This window comes from Bacillus rossius, chromosome 15, assembly GCF_032445375.1.
Source record: "Bacillus rossius redtenbacheri isolate Brsri chromosome 15, Brsri_v3, whole genome shotgun sequence".
Taxonomy (NCBI): domain Eukaryota; kingdom Metazoa; phylum Arthropoda; class Insecta; order Phasmatodea; family Bacillidae; genus Bacillus; species Bacillus rossius.
In genome coordinates, this window is record NC_086342.1 from 1,692,376 (window position 1) to 1,710,327 (window position 17,952).

General features: G+C 44.8%; 1 protein-coding gene across 3 annotated transcripts in view; it reads right to left on the reverse strand.

Moving 5' to 3' along the window:
• Positions 1-17,952, reverse strand: part of LOC134539760 (uncharacterized) — a 132,494-nt gene that overhangs the window by 85,856 nt on the left and 28,686 nt on the right. The window contains exon 1 of one of the 3 annotated variants that reach the window (XM_063382038.1): positions 16,877-16,949. The exons of the other annotated variants lie outside the window; for them this stretch is intronic. The gene's annotated coding sequence lies outside the window, so the exon portion shown is untranslated. Of the gene's footprint in view, positions 1-16,876; positions 16,950-17,952 lie in introns of those variants that run through there. 3 annotated transcript variants of the gene reach the window in all.

The following is a 17,952-nucleotide window of genomic DNA, read 5'->3' on the forward strand; positions in this document are numbered from 1 at the left end:
AAAATTCAAATAATTATACCTTAGTGCGGCTTCTGCCATTGGTTCACAGTTAATCTGGAGGACTGAGGGCCAATTAGAGACCCTCACTCATGGAAGTGTCGAATCACAGGTTACCCAGTCGAGAAAACTCACAAGTCAGCAGCCAATGTATAGTTGGCATTTGCCCGAGTGTGTAGAGGATATTGGAGTCTATCCTGAAGTTCATTGAACCCGCGAATTTTTCCGGTCTCTACACATTACGCCCCAAGTCGGCTAACGTACCTCAGTAAATAAAGAGTTGGTTGAACTGAGCTTTGAGCTAATTTCTTCTCTTTATCAATACATGACTGACCTGCAGAAACGTGTCTGAGTGTTGGCCAATGGAAAGGCCTGCCACAGAGTGAAGAGTGGGGATGCAACATTAAGTAAAAAATTAGGAACCATTTGCGGCCTCAATTTTTTTTTTAATATACGTAAACGAGTGTGCGGTGGTCAATCTGGTACCTACTCTTTGAGACTAGGGTTTCGAAGAATTAAGGTATCGAGGCATCGGATTAGGGCTTAAGCGTCCTAATGACATTGAGTTGTTGCAGACGACGAGAATAACCAGGAGAAAACCCACCGAATCACGGCAACGTCAACCATTCCAATTGCGAATAATCCAGATCATGCAGCAGGATTTTGAAACCAAATCGCTTAGTTAGCAAGCGAGTAATATACTCGAATGATTATTATTATCATTATAATACGGCATAGACTGAGTTAACTGAAAAAAAACTCATTTATATATATAATATATTACTTATTTCTTATATCAGCAGTTTCACGAAACATTATTTTTTATAGATAAAACTAATTGATTTATGTCTGCCTTCACTCAGTTATTGTCTTCGCGTCACATCTGCAGCCACGCCAGGCATTGCTGACTGACCCATTCGACAAAAAGAGTACATTAATTACCACAAAAAATTTTCAATAACTCGGTGTTTTAACAATGTTTTCATTTTAAAAAAACAACATTCCATTGAAGCGTGATCATATGCACTTGTAGGTCCTAACTGTGGTCTGACGAAGAAGGAAACTGCGGCATGCTCGTGATACGCGGCGACACAGAATAACTGCGGTCAGCAGCGCTGAGCACACTCACCGCGAGACACAGCACAGAGACACAGGCACAGAGGCGCAGAGGCGCAGTCCAACTCACCTGGAACAGGCACAGACACGTCAGTCAGCCAGCTGCAGCCTCGCACTCAGGTCACGTGACTAAACCCACACACACACACACACACACTTCAACACTCCACTCGCACGATAAAACAAAACATACAATCAGTTAACGATGAAACAAAACATTGATGTATACAATGGAGGTTCACATGGCGACGAAAAAACCTGCGGTGTCTCACAGTTAGCTGGATCTTACTTGTTATCCACCCCCCCCCCCCCGGGCTCTCCTCGAGACATCGCGCGCCCCACTCCTCTGAGTGCTGCGCTTATGGTCAGCTATGGCTTTGAATATATATACTGTATAGAAGTCGCGAGTGGATAGGATTTACTCTACGTTTTTCAGAAGCGTATGATGAGCAACTTGGGAACTTCACCGCTGCAGTGCGCTGCCGTAACGCCCTGTATCGTCTTAGTTGTTATTTACACGTTAGAGCGCAGCACTGTGTTCCGCTGTCATTCCCCGCACCCCTCATCCATCATTCACTGCAGCTCAACGTCGTTCAACAGGAGGGGGAAGGGGTGTCTGAAGAGTTCGACACTTGTCCGCTAGGGACCACCACAAGTCGATGCCCTAGAGATGGTGGCGATTGCGGCGGTGAATTAACCAACTACCTCAAAACCGTATTAGAAATTTTAACCTGGGCTGGCGACTTCTATACAGTATATATATTCAAAGGCTATGGTGAGTGTGGCATGGGCGAAAAAAAAAAATTCTGAAGGATTCCCAGGAGGCCCACGGAATAACGGGTACCGTTTCATTTTTAGGACGCGGTTTTGCAAAGCTCAAGCAGGCCACATCAGAGAGGGGCTTCTTCATTCCAGCCCCTCCCCCCCCCCCCCCAACCCTTCCCTTCCCAGTCGCCCGTGAGTAGGGGCCGGTAGTTTTTCAGAGATCACAAGTGTGGAAAGACATTGTAGCATCGTGAATGTTTCTCTCGAGTACAAGTCTGCTGCTGTCGACACGCGAATATCAGCGATTCCGTGCGAGGGAAACCTCGTCCTTACTGGTTTGTTTCGCGGGCGGCAATGACGTCCCTCGCACAAGTCGGCGCGGGCACACCCCACTGCAGTCCAATGAGCGCTCAGGCTGATGGAGCGGAGGATACACCACCCTACTGACGACCCACAGTCAACAAGAATTTTCACCACAAAACCAATAAAATATTCTAGTTGGCCATCTTGCATGTTCTACGGTATGTCAAATATCAGCAACAAACACACACACACACACACAGTGAAGAACTGCAAGGGCTTTATGTCCAAATAAATTGTATTAAATCAAATTGCTCCAATGCATTTATCATTTAAAGGAGCATCCCATACGCAACACTGCATATGTCTCATTCATAGCGACAAAACATGTAATTTATAAAAATTAAATGTTTGGTCTGAATGCACTCTTCTGTCTGACTGCAAGTGACTCATCGGTGTAGCAGCGCAGCGCTGTCGGCGTGTGGGCCGCGGGCCACTGGGTGAGCACCACTGCCGGTGGAGGGGAGACAAGGAGGTTGGGAACACGGAGCAGAACCACTGTGTGACCTCCTTGGGACCCGGCCTCGCTGCTGCCCCTGTCCGGGAAGCCTACAACTCACGTAGTTTCGGTTCCCTGCATAAAATTTCCTAAGATTTCCGAAGTTTTGAGTTTTGGTACTAACGCCACTTCAGCCGCTAAATCAGAAGTTTCCAATGAAAACAAGCATGTTGGGACTGACCTGACCTGACCTGACCTAACCTAACCTAACCTAACCTAACCCTTCGATTTTTTTAATTTCAATTTTTGAGAGAAATCCGAAGTTGCAAGAACATGGTAGGAAACCGAAACTACGTGAGTTGTAGGCTACCGGTTACACCGCGAGGACATTTTTTTTTATGAGTAGCGCCGTGTATTTTTCGTGAAAAGCTTTCCAGACCAGCTGCGTGTTAAAACACTGTAGCGTTGTCTGTGTTTCGTGGCTGGCTGGGTTTATTCCAGGCGCATGTCAGCCGTCAGCACACCAGATTATTCCGACCTTACGGCCGGCATTCTCACGTTCCCCGCCCACACAAGCGCCCTAATAGGGTGGGGTGGGAGTAGCGTTCCAGTTCGTTTTATATACATTCCAGAGCTTATTTAAAACAGAACTGCTAGGGATCGCTCCCTGTTGTTTGATCGGGAGGGTGTTAGGGCTTCGGCAATGACCAGCGGCTGGGGCCACCAACCCAGCATAGTCACCGCCTCAGCCCCTCTACCTCACTGTCAGCGCACCAATCACAGCCGTCCAGTGCTGAAGCAAACGCGGTCCTCATTGGCCCGGCCAGGCAGGGCAATGACCTCTCTCGCAGACGGACGCCAATCACAGGGGAGCAATCGCTAGCGGTCTAATGAGCGGTCAGATTTATTCGCTGGCTGCCGAATCGAGAGTCACGACATCCACAGACAAACAAACAACTTGGAAATACCGCCAAGTTGCAATTAAATGTCCGTTAAAAGGTGCCTGGATGTTTCAGGTGGAACATCTTGAAGAAGGAATGTGCCGGCGCGCTTTCTCGGCTGCCGTAGGGAAAAAAAGTCGAGTGGTTTGGCGATCGGCAAGCCATTATACACGAGCATTCTTCCCATCCGTGAATACGCTTTCACGGAAAGTTTTAAATTGCCGTGGAAAGCACAGAAATTAATGCACGCCGTTTGCGATGACGAACCCGAACAAGATTTAAAAAAAAAAAAAAGTGGAGGGGAATTGTCTGTAAAGTCGGTTTACGGACGATAATTTTACATGATAACGTCATAACTCATAAAAAAACATTGATGAAAAATTGCATACTTTTTAATTTTCAAATATTATTAACAGTTTTTTTTGCAAATTTAATTTAAATAATTTGTTTAAATATAATCACGTACAATTAGTCAAAAAGCCCGCCTTAACCTGTTTGATATTATAGAAGATTTTCTCGCACGGTGGTTGGCCGGTTCTTGCACGCTCGGCTCAGGCGGAACGTGACAATGAGTCATGCTTTTTCGTGCGTGCAGCCGGCGTTATCACGTCAAAAAAAAGTTGCTTCATTACTTGTGACCAGCAACATTCGCGTTATATTCTGTAGTCATACTGCACTGCATATACTGTACATGAACACGTCTATATATTTTTGTTGGGATCGCATATGGTTGGATCGTGTGAAATTGGCTATTTCATTACTGTTTTCTTGTCCCTAATTTCAAGGACTTGCGCCATTGATGAGTTAACACTGAAAAACCTCAAGAATGGACAATACAGACGAATCCATCCATTAAAACACTGAGATCAAACTAATGTCAGTTCATGTCAAACGTCACGTGCCTAGACAGCACAGAGAATCCACTTGAATGAATTCGGGAAGGAAAATGATTGCGCGGGCGAACACAATGGGCTGACAACGATGGGGCAGTTGCTATAAAAAAAAAACAGATTTTTTTTATCTAATTAAATATTCATGTGCTGTCTATGAATTCAACATTTGGGATGAGCTGATTATGGCTTGCATAATTTTTGATTTGGGAAAGGGTTTTAAGGGGGGGAGGTAGAACCTATTTGCCTGCTGTTTTCTATAAAAAATTTTACACTTTGTTGTTGGGAATGATAGATTTTTGAAGTGAAAACTTCTATAGGAGGGTTTGGTCACGTGACGTGTTAACGATAACACTATATCTGTTCCTATTAGTGTTCAAATTGTGTATTTGTTCAATTTTTATTTTAAATCTTAAGTATACGATTAGTGTGAAGTAAAAAGTGAGTATAAATATATTGATATTCTCATATATAAATATATAAATATTTTTCTGTAAAAATTGCGAAAAAGTCTCTGATTTTTATAAAAATATATTTTCTTATGTCACACAATTATATTTTACAAAGTTAGTATTTATTATTTCAAATTATATTTGTATTTTATTAATTCTATTATTAATATCAATAATAGTTATTTTGATTTACAAGTTTTAATTTAAGATCAAACAATTAATTTGGATATCCAAATATAACAACTATTTGTTTATAGTTTTAAGTTTTCACTTCTATCGGCAGTCCTCAAGACTGCTTTGAAATGTTTTTTTTTATGATTTTTTTTTTTTGGTGGGGAGATATTTCCCTCCATCCTACCCCCCCACCCCCCACCCACCCTTCACCAGAGTACGCCGTTGGTTCTCAGTAAGCTTGTGTGTTCCTCTCTCTATTGTCCGCTCATGAGGTCGCTTCTGCGGCAGACAACCAGTGTGACGTGTCCGCGGGTGGTACGCTACTGTAGCCGCGGCGGGCTGGAGGGGGGGGGGGGGGGGGCAGTCGCTGGAGCCAGTAGGGCGGACGTGACGCAAGAGCGCGCCAATCACGTGGCTGCAGCGAGGCAAGCTCACCCCCACTCGTCCAACCGCGCCGTCCAGCATCCGGTTCCACACGTCATTAAGAACACACAAAACTTTGAATTCTCAAGCAAAAAAATTAAATATCTTAGAACTGTCGTAAGTTAGAACGATCATAATAAAAAAAACACTTAGAAACCCATTACTAGAGACCGGAAAATTTCGCGAATTCATTTCGCGATAGGCTAAAATACAAATAGTTAATACCTCAGTGCTGCCTCTGCTATTGGCTCACAACTCACCTGGATGACTCTGGGCCAATGAGAAACATCCTAACCAACGCTTTATCGAATCACAGGCTGCTACGTTGGGGCGTCTCACAAGACAGCAGCCAATGGGTGGGTGACATTTGACCGAGAGTACGTATAACTATGGAGTTCATCCTGCAGGTCATTGAACCCGCGAATTTTTCCGGTCCCTACACATTACTCAGAAACTTCGTACCTTAGAACTATCGCAACTTTGAAACACACAACGTAGTAAAGGGGATAACTTAGACAATTCTATCTCGTGTGTTTCTAAGTAACCATTTTTTGGTCTTGCGCGGTAATCATGGCTATCGAACTGGAATAAAAATATCAACAGACGCCACTCGGATATCTCGAGCAGTGATTTATCTGACGTAATGTCACATAATCCTTCTACGACGGAGACATGATCTGTGGAGGTGGTAGAACTTTGTTTAATTAAACATCCTCCAGAAAAAAAAAGAGGACAGGGGAACACAAAACAAAATCAGGCGGATATCATCAAACGACGGTAAAATATATTATTATTAAAACTTAGTAATAGAACCAGGGTAGTTGTTAAATAACAAATTAATTAAGGTAATTATTGTCTCCAACAATATAGAATCTAGGCCCACTTAGGCAGGAGGTGCGACCACTGGTCAGGTACTCCAAATCAAACTGCAAAGGTCTCACGGGAGCCACTCAATAAATGGGTGGTTCTCTGGAGGCTCAGGCAAACAAAAACAAAAGATGCTCATTGTTACACGTTAGCTACACAAAACGAGTGGTACAGCTGCCAGCTTCAGACCTCGGTTTGCCCACGAAGAAGGTTCAGCAGAGGTCTGAGCTGTGTCCTGGCCAGGCGGGGAGGTCTTAGGTGAGGGGAGAGCGGGCAGGGGCGGCGCTGTGACTCACACTCACTTTCTAATCTGTCACTTTGTGTTTGTTGTGTTCCGCTTGCCCGCGTCCCCGGATCCGGGGCGACTACAAGCTGCTACCACTAGCTACCAGCGGCTACAACTAGCTACCAGCGGCTACCAGTGGCTGTCAGTTGCCACCAGCGACTACCAGAGGCTGCTAACTGCCACCAGCGGCTACCAGAGGCTACCAGAGGCTAACAACGTCTATAAGGGGATACCAGAGGATACCAGAGGCTACCAGGGGCTACTAGAAATGAGAAGCTACCACCTCGGAGATCCGTCTTCCACACGTCAATCATTTCGATATGTTTGACCTGAATATAAAGAATATAAATAAGTAGGCTACACTACCAATTACCAGAAAATTTGCGTTTTCATTTCGCAATTGGCTGAAATTCAAACTAAAGTACAGATATATCCCTGCAAACAAATGGTTTTGTTTAGAAGTTCGTGTAAACAGATCATCCTGTTATGTATGCAGTTGTGTTTCTCCTACATATAGCTATATTTTTTAATCTATTGGTTCAGTGCGGAAAGTGGGAGGAATATTAACACACCGCGGCTTCAGACAAGAGATGACGTCACCGAGCGACTCGCCGGCCGAACAATGGCCTCGGCAAACAAGGGCGGGAAACCAGACTGTCACGAGACGAGTGTGTACTCGCCGGCCGCTAGTACACTCGCTTCGCATGCTCGACGAGCACTTGCTTGCTCGTGCGTCGCTGCCCCCCCCCCCCCCCCAACCCCTCCCCCACCCTGCGATAGAATGTTACGCTGAAATTACCTTGTAAGCAGGGGGCAAAAATGTAAGGGGGATATAGCTAGGCTTTAACCCCTTTACCCCCCCTCCCTTTTCCCGAAATCCTTATATATATATTATATTATTCCTACCAAAAAAAAGTAGTGCTTGCAAGCTGTAAGCCGTAATATGTTTTACTATCGTAGCCTCAGCACACGGTGTCATATGTTAGATAAATATGTTTAACAGACTGGTTTATCTTCTAAGGAGCACAATGGAAACTGATATATAGACATGTCAAGTGGCCGGCCCATAGCTACTCCTTTGGATGGCTCGCATGTTTGAAGCATGCATGCCTGGTCTTCGTGTGAAGTCGTCTTGCCTGCCGCCACTGAACCGTCTGGCTACTCGACGATATTCCACGCGCGGGGATAAGAAACCACAGTGGACACGCCCTGGAGGGTTATTACACGGTGAAAAACATTTTTTCTTCGGTTTGAGTGACATAAATGGTTATATCTTAAGGAAACACATATAGTTTTGAAATAAAAAATCGGTTCGTTTTCACCTGATTACATCCAACAGCAGCAGCAGCTACCGCAAGACTGATCGTGTGTGGGGGATATATATTCAGTATTCAGTGAAGTGCGCAAACTGACGGTTCAGACTGCTCGTTCCGAACTGAGAACCCGGGCTAGCAGCTGGACTGCTCAGCTCGAACTGATCGTGTGTGCGGGTCTTCAGAGGGGAGTGATGGGGGTCGTTACCACAACGCCGAATTACCACAACGCCGAAATAACAACTGAATGAATTTGTGTGTGTTTCTTAAATGTACCTTAACGCCGAAATACTGCAATCAAACCTAACCTTACCTAACATAACCTAGCGTAATATAACCTAACCTAACTTAACCTAGCCTAACCTAGTCTAACTTAACCTAGTCTAACCTAACCTAGTATAACCTAACCTAACCTTTGTGGCAGTCCTGCAATTAACATTTTTCGGCGTTAGTGTATTTCGGCGTTGTGGTACACAGCAGTTTTCTAGCTGTCGGCGTTGCGGTCAATTTGGCATTCGGCGTTATGGTACTCGGCGTTATTGTACGTTCGGCGTTGTGGTAAGTTCCCGAGTGATGGCTGCACCGACTGTACGCTCTCTTCATATGCGGCCGCGGGAATATGGCGCCGGGGCCCCTGTCAGGGTTGGGGGGGGGGGGGGGGATCTCGCCCCTCGGCAACACAGTTTTATTGAATCAGCGCGCGGCAGGCTGCAGCTGGCGACTGACTCACGGGAGGGGCAGACGGTCAGGCTTCTTATCAGCTCCGCCAGAAGCTGCCTACACGACTGCCGGCTAGGCCTCCGTGGCAGCGGGCATACAGGCAGTTAGTTATCAATTATTTTTAAATTATATCCCTTATTTTGACGTGACGTCTAATAAATCGATGAACGCCGGCTGCACGCACGAAAACGTGTCCCGTTACGCACATTGTCACACGTTACGCTGTGTCCCGTTACGCTCATCGTACGCTTGCGCCGCATCTATCTCTCACTTCCACAACAACCATCGATTTGACTTTTTCGAGGCACATTAAAACTTGAAACACTCCCGTTCGTTTCCTACTTTTTCCTATCACCGTCCCATCCTTGACAGAATAGTACAGATTGGAAGAAGTTAAATACCAAACATGTATTAAAGTTATAGTTAAAGTAATCTCTTCGTTAAAATAATTAAAATATTTGAAGTAATGAGTGCAAATAAAAGTAAATTTATCAATTAAATTGTAGATTTCATTTCACTCCTTCTTTGTATCCATACAAAATAGTGATGATTCAATAAAAATGATTCAATTTTATTCATAAAAGTATGCGATCATTTCATCAATGTTCTGTTATGACGTTGTCACGTTAAACTATCGTCCGTAAACCGACTTTACAGACGACCATTTTTTTTCCTCCGTGCGACGTGACGCTGGCAGACTTGGCGTCGTTGAGGCTCCTCCACGGGACTTGCAACCTCCTTGGCAACCAGGGGGTGGTCACGTGCTGACCACGGGTGGAGTCGGTCAGCGCCATCTTGGATGGAAGTCCGAAACATTTGGTTTAATCGTAGAGTTTGCGTTGCGGGAAAAAAGTTTCAACTAAGTAACCGTGTTTAACGCGACACAGACTCTAATCCACACTTGCTAACCACCAACAGACGTGATCAAAACATAATTTCCGCGATGTTTCGGGCGTGACAACATGGCGATTGGCGAGTTAAAAAAAAAAAAAAGTGGGCTTCAACTGCGTCAGAGCAGGTCGTCTCCTGACAGTTCCTAACTCCGTGGTTACACACTGCGTAAGCAAACACGATACATTTTCATACCTGAAAAAAAAAAGTCCTTGAAAACTCCCATCCTAGCTTCCACTGCCCAAATATACACGTCACCTTATATACGTTCGAGAATCGATATTTCTGAAATCTATAATTTTCCGGTTCCATAACATCCTGCAACATTCGGAATTTCATTTGAATTTTGAAACATTATAGAAATTTTCGACAAAATTTTGAAACGTCTGGAATTTTTTAAAAATTTTCTTGGAAGTTCCAAACTTTCTTGAACATTGTCATGTTCGAACATCTTTGCCACTCACCGGTACACGTCGTTATTCGGTGAGTGCATTCTGAAACATTTTTCGGACTTCTCATGTTAAGCAGGCAGCGGACACGTGTAGCGCTGGAGTTTCTGCTGTCAGGGTTCATTTGCGTGTCGCGAACGATATTTGAGGTATTTTTAGTTGATAGTTCCTTCGTCATTCGTTTCGTAGCGCTAACGAGTTTTGTTTCATCTCGTGGATTATGGTCGCGCTTCAGTTCCTGCCTGAATTACCTATGTTTGAAATTACGACTGTGTAGGTATTATGATCTTGATATCTCCGGGGAAGACCTACGTTTTCATTTGTGAGATTTCTGTTCTTCAGTAATGAAATTAACTACATATTTGGTATATTACTTGAAGTTATAACCCATCCCGAATGAAATCCTGCGTACGTCCTTTAATTACGAGTCTCTTGGTTCTCTGGTGCTAGTGCGGCGGTGATCCCGCAATGGATTGTGCCTGCCTTTCGCCGCGTGAAGTCGTGGTGGTCCGGGGGGGGGGGGGGGGTGCGTCTCGCCAAGCGGGACCAGGCGTACCAACCGCCGGAAATGATCCGGCCACTTGCGCGGAACATAAATTACATTTTTTTTTCCTGTTTGCAACATTAAAAAAAGAAAATAAAACATTGTATATTGACCATTTAAGATGTAGCCCATCGCGTCTGTCCGTCAGCCGCAATTCACAACATTCTGCTCGCCCATCGTAATATTGGTTTTTTTTTTTTTTCCCCCATTTCAATTCTGCAAACTTTTGAGAAAAATTTAATTTTTGTGAGAATTTCTCTTATATAATTAAGTTAGTTTAACAATCGTGTAAGTTATGCACGTATAACTCTTTAAGCTCTCAATTTATTTTTCACTCTAGTATTTGACATGTTCAGAGTTAGGCTACCATGCGTATTAACTACACTTCTGTGATTATGACGAACTTTGTTAAAAAATATAACTTTTAAAATGTACTCAATTGTACATTTTATAATAATTGTGGGAGCAACTAAACTAACTTCAAAATCTTCTAATATAATAATTATTGACATGCAAAAAAAAATTTTTTTGTACATATTTGGAGGTAACAAGAATGGAGTTTACCAAACTTTCGACGGACGGATGAGATTTTTTCGGGCCGTATTCTTGTCTGCGGGACACGTGATTGTGTAAGTGCGCTAAATGTAACATTCGGGACATAGTTGGTGTGTGCTGCAACGCAGCTGTTCGCACGGGCGGGAGGACGTGAGGCAAAACAGGCGCAAGTGGTTCACCGCGCCAGTGGCGTAGCTCCAGAAACGGGCGAATTACAGCTAATTGAAGAGGCAGCAGCGCTTCACACGGGCCACGAGAGTGAGCGACGCTCCCAGTGTCTGAGGTAACTGCTCCCGAGTGGCGCAACCAACACGGCTCTGTCGGCATCCTCCAGTCTTCGAGGCGGGGGATGCCGTTCCCGAACGACGCGCCAGATCGCGATTAACTAACGTAACCTTACAATACGTATCACTAGAGCCACGGAAATTTCGCGGATTTATTTAGTCGCAAGCTAGAATGCAAACCTCCACACTGTCGCACTGTGTTCATGATTGGACCGCAGTTATCTGGACACGCCCCTCTACGACCGTGAGCCAACGATGTCCAGCTAGGAGAGAAGTAAGCGAATCAGGTAGTGCCAAATAGCAAGGATAAAAATGTTCTCGCTAAGAAATCAACCAATGGGAAAGTAAACATGGGTCGAGCACACCTATAACTTTGAATTCTATCCTGAGGCCAGAGGAATCCGCGAAATTTCCGGGACTCTACGTATCACTAGATACCGGAAAAATTCACGAATTCATTTCGCGATAGGCTAAAATACAAATAGTTATACCTCAGTGCTGCCTCTGCTATTGGCTCACAACTCACCTGGATGACTCTGGGCCAATGAGAAACACCCAACCAACGCTTTATCGAATCACAGGCTGCTACGTTGGGGCGTCTCACAAGACAGCAGCCGATGGGTAGGTGACATTTGACCGAGAGTACATGGAACTATGGAGTTCATCCTACAGGTCATTGAAGAAATTTTCCGGTCCCTAAGTATCACCAATATGCGCTCAACACATTCTTCTTTCATAGACAAAAGCACACACGCTGACTGGCAGCTTGAAGGACGAATACTATCGTCCGCCGCCAGGGGCGCATGCGTCACCGGTACCAACCAAAACGCGCACAAACACCAGTAGCTCCCGACCCCAGCGTGGTTGGAACTTCCTGCCCCTGAACTCTTCTTCCTGGACCAGCCTAGTCCTTTACTGGACCTGCCTGCTTAGTGCTGGTGAATTAGCCCAGGGTTTCAATATCTGTGAGATCTAGACTGTAACTAGTCAAGTCATGGCTGCACCTGGGTGCACCTAGAGTCATCTCTAGCCCAGACCCCTCCCAAAAAAAAACACACTTAGTTTTAGTTAAGTTGGGAAAATAAAACAGTTCCTGAAGCCACTCGTCCTCTCACTTGCTGCAAGCGGACACGCGCGTCACCCGGGGAGTGAGGCGAAAATGCTCTACCCTCGCCTGTCCGAGACTCTGTCACGACAACTATCTCTCCGCCAGTTCTGGTTCGCTCTGTGGAGACGGGGGGACGCACCAGTCATACTTATTTTAATGTTACATTTACTAAACTATTTAAAAATTTTGATTTGATGTAAGCTTTTGGACATACGCCATTGCTAAGCACATGTATGTCTGTAGAAGAAAACTACAAAAAACACAAAAAACAAAAACACAAATTAAGCAAATAATTGCTGTTGTCAACAGGATATAAACACCACATAATATTCCATAACAGGAACATGGTCAACAAACAAAGAAAATCAAGGAAAAATGGACGAAAAAACCCCCACAAATGATGACAGCACAAAAATATTGAACCCAAAAAAATTCAGCACAACAGTTGAAACGAGACAAAAACACGACAAAACGAAAAGACGAAACAAACACAATAGATTTCTAAAACAGAAACAAGCGACGTTTCGGGAACTTCAATCTGCTCCCGTCCTCAGGCACAGACGCACATGGTACGAAAACACAGGTTCGACTAAAAAAATAATAACTACAAAAAATTATCAAAATTTGCTAACCCAACTTTTGTAACTGCAAAAAATATTTTACAGCACAATGGATGTATAGTTAATCAGAAATATATATTATATATTTATTATATATATACTCAGGTGCGCAAATCTATAGCATTCGCAAGGAGTGGCCTGCGGAAATTCTTGCACGGGAGGGGGCGTGGGGGAGATTTTTGCACGTTGATTTTAACCGACACAAATCATTTATGGATAGCATGCTTATATGTTGTATACTGCCAATATGTTGGTTTATACGCAGGCAATAAGCAGCTGTAGAAAGATTTCCATAAAACATAGTACTGACACGTTTTTACTTATCAACTTCGTTTTCACAGCCATGATCTTGCAAGCGCAAGCAAACACCCCCCACCCCCCACCCAACCATATATACATCTAAGCTGAAGCACAATAACCAGAGGTGCCCCCCCCCCCCAAACACTATGAATCACCCCCCCCCCCCAATCTAATGATGCGCAACCCCCCCTCCCCGAAAATTTTATGCCATTTTCTCAATGATTTACTCAATTATTTTATATTATACTTTTTTAGTATTAAATTTTATCACATTTTGCATTAATTAAAACTGATTTTCTAACAATAATTTTGGTCATATCAGGTAATATTTCCATCCTGAACCGACAGATGCCAAACTGCTTTTGTTGAGGAAAGTGCGGGGTTGCCAATTTGATTTACAAGATCCCTTTCAATTATCAAAGCACCAGAAACGTATTTTCACATTAGAAGCTATAATTATGTAAATAATATATACATTTTTCTCGTCTTTTAAACACCCCCCCCCCCCCCCCCCCCCGGAAATTATAATGACGCAGTCTGCGTCGTTACGCCCCCTTGTGGGCACCCCTGAAATAACATTTACAGACTTTTTTCTTCTGGTAATAAAAGTATTACATGAGACAAGCGTGAAGGGTAGTGTGGGGGGTGGGGCCAGGTTCACTTCCAGGAGGGGGAACCAGGCAGGAAGTGTGACTCAGCCTCTAGATCGCTCTGCAGCAGAGAGCAGATAAGGCCTGGAACCCCCGCCCTCTTTATCCGGCCACAGACTTGTGTTATCTCCCGAAACGGCAACGCGCCGCGCCCAATCAGAAACCTCACTTGCGGCTACATCCGCACCTCTGACCAATCATACGCGGGTCCCGGCCTTACAAATAATGAAGGTAGACGATCGCAGAGGCACCGCTCGACTCAGCTGTGCGAAAGGCAGAACACCTGTAGGCCTATATACGAGACAGTGGGGGGGGGGGGGGGGGGGGGGGGGGGCATTCACTACATGAACTATAGTTCTTACATTCCCAATCCGCGACAACAGGCAACAGCAGTGTCGAGGAAATGTAACGTGTTTTTCTATTGGTGGGCTGGAAACGATATGAAGTCGCTGCAATCGATTGTGACACTGCGAGCAAGTGGTTGATGCGATTACCACAAGATAGCAGCACGTATGGTAGCAGCCTCGTCATTAGAATTTTAATAACGACTGAAATCACATACTGGTATTAAAAAAAATTAGTGCAAAATATTTCAGTCGGATACATGAAAAGGTTTTGACTAACGACTATATAGAAAGAATACATTAAGAATATTATATTAAAAACATTAAACTAAAACAAGCTATTCAAACATTGAAAATATGGGTATTTCGCTTGAGAAGAGATTGTAACACTAATAAGTAAAAGTGTTGACACGTGTGTTACAAATGATCTGAAAATTCTGTAAATAATATTCTAATATTTACGTCTGATTAAACCAAACTGCATAGAGGCCGTGAAAGTGCCTGCCATATCTGCTGGCGCAGTTTCGATCAGAGATCGCGGCCTTGAACCGCCCAGAGCGTCGGTTCACCTCGAAGTTCCCCGTGGCCTTAATTAAGGCCCCCGCCTCGTCAGGGGTGTATCTGTGTCAGTGAGGCGGGATGATAAGCGCGACGCTCGCTGGTGCTTCTAGCGCGGTGTCTCCTCTGGACTGGCGCGCAGTCTTCTCGTCGTCACAGGATAACTGTGAAACTTGAGCGGTGACCGTAACATTATATGGCGGAGAAATGAAGATAAATATGTAATGCAAGTCCCTTAAAGTGCTTTCAAGAATATGTACCGGTTGTTTTACGCCTTAGAAATTACTCTGAAAACATGCGTTTTTAGCCATTTTTAACTCTTCTAAAAATACAGTTTAAAAACTCAATCCGAAATCAAAAAGTACTTGTCGGTCCTCAGCGAATTCTTAAATGCTTTTCGTAAGCAGACCCCGCTCGGATATATTGAGCAGTTTTGAAATGGCCTTGTTTCCTCTGAAGCCCTGCGCACCGCGTGTGTGTACCTGGGTAGAGGGTGTGGTGGGGACGCACCACAACGCCGAAATACATTAACGCCGAAAAATGTCATTGCATGACTGCCACAAAGGTTAGGTTAGGTAAGTTTAGGTTATGTTAGAAAAGGTTAGGTTAGGTTAGGTTAGGTTAGGTTAGGTTAGGCTAGCCTAGGTTATGTTAGGTTATGGTATTTCGGCGTTAAGATACATTTAAGAAACACACACAAATTCATTTAATTGTTTTTTTTCATTTTGCTCCTGTGGCCTCCCCTCCCCGCAGCAACATTTTTCGACGTTACTGTATTTCGGCGTTGTGGTACATAGCAGTTTTCTAGCTGTCGGCGTTGCGGTCAATTTGGCATTCGGCGTTATGGTATTCGACGTTATTGTACGTTCGGCGTTGTGGTAACGACCCGGGTGTGGTCGAGATGACCCGAGATGGAGTCTGAACTGGCCCCCAGGGACATGTGCCGCCGTGGAGGTCGCCTCGACCTTGCCACCCGAGTCCCGTCTGCGGCCAGCCGGCGGGAAGATGATATCCCCTCGCGAGCATGTTTCCGGTTCACGGCTCCCAGCTCACTGCCGCGGGCTCGTCATAGAGTGCACTCGAGCGCGCACTTGTTCACTCGCCCCTCGCGCCCGGCACCGAGATGGCTCGTCTACCAAGTCAACACTTGCGCTCCGACCGTTGGGCGGCAAAATGTGTTTGTTCTTCCTCGAGTACCTACTCTTGATTAGTTTTACAAGTAAAAAAAAAAGCTGTGAATATCTACGTTAAAAAATCCATATCCTGCCACTCTACGTTACGGCATGATACGCACCAAGGATGGACCTCGCGATGTCTATAATTCCCTGATGGCTGTTGATCCTGTCGCAGGATCCTCGGAAACGAAGCAGCACATGAAGGAGTATTCCTCGAAGCATCGCAACACGAGACGCGGCGCGGGGAAGGCGATAGGGGCGACCCTGACGGGCACACCCGGGCTCGCCTCGCCTCTACGCGCAGGGGCTCGCGAGCTCCCAGGCGCAGGCCACTGTTCTCGGAGGGCGAGTCTGTGCCAGCGACGGTCGGCGGTGTCGCCTCTGCACTGAGCGCTGACCGTAACATTAAGTCCCTTAAAAGCTTTCAAGAATTTGTACCGTTTGTTTTAAGCCTAAGAATTATCTGAAAACACGTCTTTGAGCCATTTTAACCCATCTGAGAACACACTCGGGTATGTTGAGCGATTGTTTTCCCAGCAGCTCTGCGCACCACGTGGAGCAGGTGTGGAGCAGGGTGGAGCAGGGGTTGGAGCAGAGGTGGAGCAAGGCTTGGAGCAGGTGTGGAGCAGGGTGGAGCAAGGGGACGAGTACTGACCCGGCAGGTCCACAGCGCGAAGACTCCAGCGGAGACATCCCAGGACGCCACGTGGAGCCGCACCTCGACTCCCGCGACCGCCGCGGCGCACTGGGGCTCGCGGCCAGCCCGCTGTGCCTCCCCTCCCCCCTCTCCCCCCCCCCCCAGGGGCCGCCGACACGCCCCGTGCACACAGGCGCGACCAGCAACCAGCACCGGGTAGCAGCAGCAGTGCGCTCGTGTCTTACAACCACCTGGCCCGCGGTGGCGCGCAGGCGGGACTACTAGAGAGCTGCGGCAAGAATTCGTCCACATATTACATATACGAGGTGTAACTCCTGCTTTAAAAATCGATTTAATGCTTTGATTTATAAAAAAAATTATGCATATAATTTAAATTGAATATATTTCATGGTCAAAATATTTACTTTTAATTTTACATAGATAACCAAAAATTAATGTATGAGTTTAAAAAAAAAACCTGTGTTCACGTATTACTGGTCAGGTGTCCCTGGTTAATCATTTGGTAGTTAATATAGTTATTTACTAGCCCTAGCAACAGAAGTAAGATATATCGCGAAATTTCACTGACTGAAATTAAAAGTAATATTGCTCTCGCTTATGTGTTCTGATTTTGCACCCAGCTTAATACTTTTAGTTTCTTTGGAAATACGAGGACTTTGCGGGATTCAGAGGCAACCTAACAACCTGAAAGTCTTTTAACATTACGAAAATTAATGCTGGCAACGCTGATTTTTTTTTTTTTTTTTTTTTTTTTTGTCATTCGTTGCTTGGAATATTAACCGTATTACGTTTAAGATTATTTGTTTTTCAATACGGAACAACCAACACACTATCTAATGCTTTATCTTTTGTTTCAAATATGGAAAACTGCATATCTGCAAACTTTGAGCCCTCAGTTTCTATTGCAAAAAAAATACACACGAGCAAAGCACACGCAATATTTTGCTGCCAAAATTATTTAACATTGTCTAAAATTATTCCAAAGTATATTTTGTCATTATAATCAATACGCATCTCCGTTAATACACCATTCCATAGATTCTAACTCAAGAATGTTTTCGAATATTATTTTT